Source organism: Rutidosis leptorrhynchoides, chromosome 3 (genome assembly GCF_046630445.1).
Source record: "Rutidosis leptorrhynchoides isolate AG116_Rl617_1_P2 chromosome 3, CSIRO_AGI_Rlap_v1, whole genome shotgun sequence".
Taxonomy (NCBI): Eukaryota; Viridiplantae; Streptophyta; class Magnoliopsida; order Asterales; family Asteraceae; genus Rutidosis; species Rutidosis leptorrhynchoides.
The window spans coordinates 460,682,013-460,685,512 of NC_092335.1; the positions used below are offsets into that span (position 1 = coordinate 460,682,013).

Consider the following 3,500-nt stretch of genomic DNA (forward strand, 5'->3'; position numbering starts at 1 on the left):
TTGAGAGAATTTGTATCTTCGGATAACTGATTAATCAAATCTCCATCTCTTTTAAGTGGTACAAAGGGTCTTGAATATTCCGACTTTCCACCCTCCAATGCATCCCACCATTCGGTCTCTCCTTTGATCTCTCGTACATCAAGTGATAAAGATCACTAAGCTTTAAGCAGTTAAAAATGAGCCGAGTATCTAATCATGGCGCAATGTGGCACAAACCACCCGATATACTCACCGGTTTAGGTAGACCTAAAACCATAATTTTCTTTAACTTTAGGAGAAAAGTACTAGATTTCCCAACGGTGTTCGTGTATTCCCGACTTACAAGAGTCTTGACTTTAGGGCAATCTTCAACTATAGTCAACATATTAGGTTGAGTAAGCATAGATTTTGTGAAAAACATTGGTAAGCTCAAGAAACATATGCAATGCCAGGGATAAGCAAGTTCCAAAATTAGCCCTTTCCAAATGCTCCATAAGTTTTTCATAGAGTGAATGGCCAAGTATTCGGGAAATTCAAATGCAAACCCTTTCTTATCGTTACTTAAGGTGAACCCTTTTCCATATACATCGTGGGCATCAACAATTGTGCGCATCTCATTGCAATCTGCAACCAAGCAATACTTAAGCATGCATACGTCAATTATGGACAACTTCTCAATTGTCCAATGACGGCGCATGAACAAAGCCTTGGCTTATCCAATTAGCACCTCAATTTCATCGATACTTCTCTCGCCATTTTCATATTTCAAACACTTCTCCTGCTGATCAAAACTCCCCACAAGTTTACTTGATAGACAAGATCCAAGTCCTAGAAAGTACTTCAACTCTTTTGATGTTGTGATGTACAACTTCAGAGTTTTAGGGCGTGACAAGATGTGAAGCTTTCCTAAGAAAGCTTCAACAAGTTCAACCTCCCACCATTTGACAACTGGATTAACACCAACGCTAAACTCCTCCAGCTTAGTTAACTATGATATTATGGTCCTTGAAATTATATACTCAATCTTGTTTTTGAGTTTATATACATCTGCATATGTATATAAAGACACTCAAACATAACAAATTCTCAGGATTTTCCATCTCTTAAGGTAAATACATGATTTTAGTTCTTTCAAGATCAAAAACTTGAAGATTCTAAAGCATTCTAATTTCAGGTGGTAATGCTGTTAAGGATGAACATTCTTGTAAGGTAAGGTTGACATCTTTACTACCTTAGAGGTAGGTAGATAAGCTCTCGGAAGGAGGAGCCCATATCCACTTCAACAGCCTAGACTCCTCAAAGTTGACCATATCAGAATCCCCTTCTAAGATCTCCATTAGTCTTCATTATCCTTGAAACTCTAATTTGTTAAGCTTTCAACAAAAAGCCAAAAAGGTATAACATATAACATAATTTACCAAAAAAAAAAGGTATATATATATATATATATATATATATATATATATATATATATATATATATATATATAGCAATAGATTAATCAATTTAGCGGCAAATACATTAAAATTTAAATTGCAGGAATAATCACCTATGATAATAATTCGTTTGAGAGTTTATCAGCGTGATTCTGAAAAACATAAGGAACGGAAAATGATGAGATGATGACCTACAAATATAAATTCTCCCTCCGGGTCCCATATTAATAGTCCAGTATTCCATTTTGGGATGTTCCAAATTAATAGTCCACTTACATAAATAGAAAAGAATAAGAAACTTAAGTTCTATTTTGTCCTTAATGTATGTGGATAGGATTAAAGAAGAAAGAAAAGGTGAGGGTAAAAGTGAAAAGTAAACAAAAAGTACATTACTTTTATGACATATCCTTAAACTGTGTATTTTTGTCTGTGGACTATTAATACGGGACGGAGAGAGTATATAAATATGAACAAATGAACATTAACAAGTAAAATGGTTAGCATGCTTCGCGGGGCGAGAATTACAAAATGTGTACTCGCACTTTCATTCTTATGCAGCATACATGTTTTAGCTTTTACATTACATATTACATAGTGTTACTAAGTTGCAGCTGATAAGACCAAAACGAAAAACTTTAAAGGTAAATCACACAACTAAAAAGCAAAATAAATTCCAATAAACCCACATCCAAATACAGAAAAACAACACCTCTAACAACAATCGAGAACCAAAGCTACAAAGTTAGATTAAAAGGCACAAAGCACGGAATAGGAAGGAAAAAAAAAAAAAAAACAAAAAAAAAAAACGCAGCAAGAGCAACAGAGGCTACGTATGAGTTACCGACAACTGGTTCATTCAAATACTTGTTTCTCCTCAAATAATTTCTCTTAGCGATTTGCCTCAGACAATAAAAAGACATCGCACAAACGATTATCAACGAGTATAGGACGATCACAAACTCATTAATTTTCTTTCTTTTTTTTCGGGTGACATTACGCTGGTTAACAATATAACTTATCACCAAAGAAACAATTTTTTCAGCACGAAACGACGTAAATAGTACAATAGTTAAGCAAACATGAATAATCTTTCTTTTCAGCATACAACAACATAAATATACATACAACATATAAAAAACAATGAAAAAAAACAAACAAATCACTAGAGACACAACAATAACAGAAAATCAACGGGAACGTCACAAATACCTTTTAAAAAATATAGAGGATTCAGATAATCAGCGGAAGTAAACTGAAACGCAGGTACGCAGCTGAAAATAATAATAAAAAAAAAAAAAAAAAAACAATAATCACCAAATCAAGAGACTTATGCAAAAAAGAAACTACGCAGGTCATTAAGAACAAATTGACGACCAAAACGTTAAATTAAATGATTCACGACAGAACGTTAATCGATAGATGATACTAGTTGTGTAAACATTCGCAGCTGGTAACGGCAGAACGAAAAGATGATCGGCGAAAGGAAAGAAGAAATAAATTAGGGCAAAATCTGATGATCGTACGAAGTAGTTCACAAAACTGAGGCTTACACGCCAACACAGAAATATTGAAAGAAATTAAAGATTAGTCAATTTGGCCCAATATGGCCCAATAAGTGTATGTTAGAATAATTCGATGGGAATATACCTCGGATAAACTTTTTCAAAAATTCTTATTACAATTTACATTATTTGTTGAGTTAATTACACTGATGGTCCCTGTAGTTTTGGTTAAATTACGTCGCTAGTCCCTAACTCTTAAAAATTATATGCTTCGTCCCCATGGTTTTAAGTCTAAACGGCGGTGGTCCCTGTGGTCTTGGTTAATTTACGGCACTAGTCCCTAACTCTTGAAAATTATATGCTTCGTCCCTGTGGTTTTAAGTCTAAACGGTAGTGGTCCCCCTTAAATTTGGTTTTTTAGTTGAACCCCCTTAAAATTTGTGGTTTTAGGTGACTGGAACTCGTTAATGTTAAAAAAGATTAAATCTTTAGTTGAACGTACTTAAAAATTGTGGTTATAACTGATTGCAACTTGCTTAAATGCTATACGGATTGAATCAGTAGTGGAGCACACTTGAAAATC

At 34.1% G+C, this 3,500-nt stretch overlaps 1 long non-coding RNA gene across 2 annotated transcripts; it reads right to left on the minus strand.

The window, feature by feature from the left end:
• Positions 1 to 1,049: 1,049 nt before the first annotated feature.
• LOC139898032 (uncharacterized) lies at positions 1,050 to 2,939 on the minus strand. Of its 2 annotated transcripts, XR_011776862.1 has the most exons (4): positions 2,842 to 2,930; positions 2,625 to 2,686; positions 1,529 to 1,567; positions 1,050 to 1,352 (listed from the first exon to the last, which is right to left on the minus strand). It is a non-coding gene; the product is annotated as an uncharacterized lncRNA (long non-coding RNA). The 2 variants fall into 2 exon arrangements; XR_011776861.1 differs by having other exon boundaries at positions 2,625 to 2,939.
• Between the last annotated feature and the right edge of the window lie 561 nt (positions 2,940 to 3,500).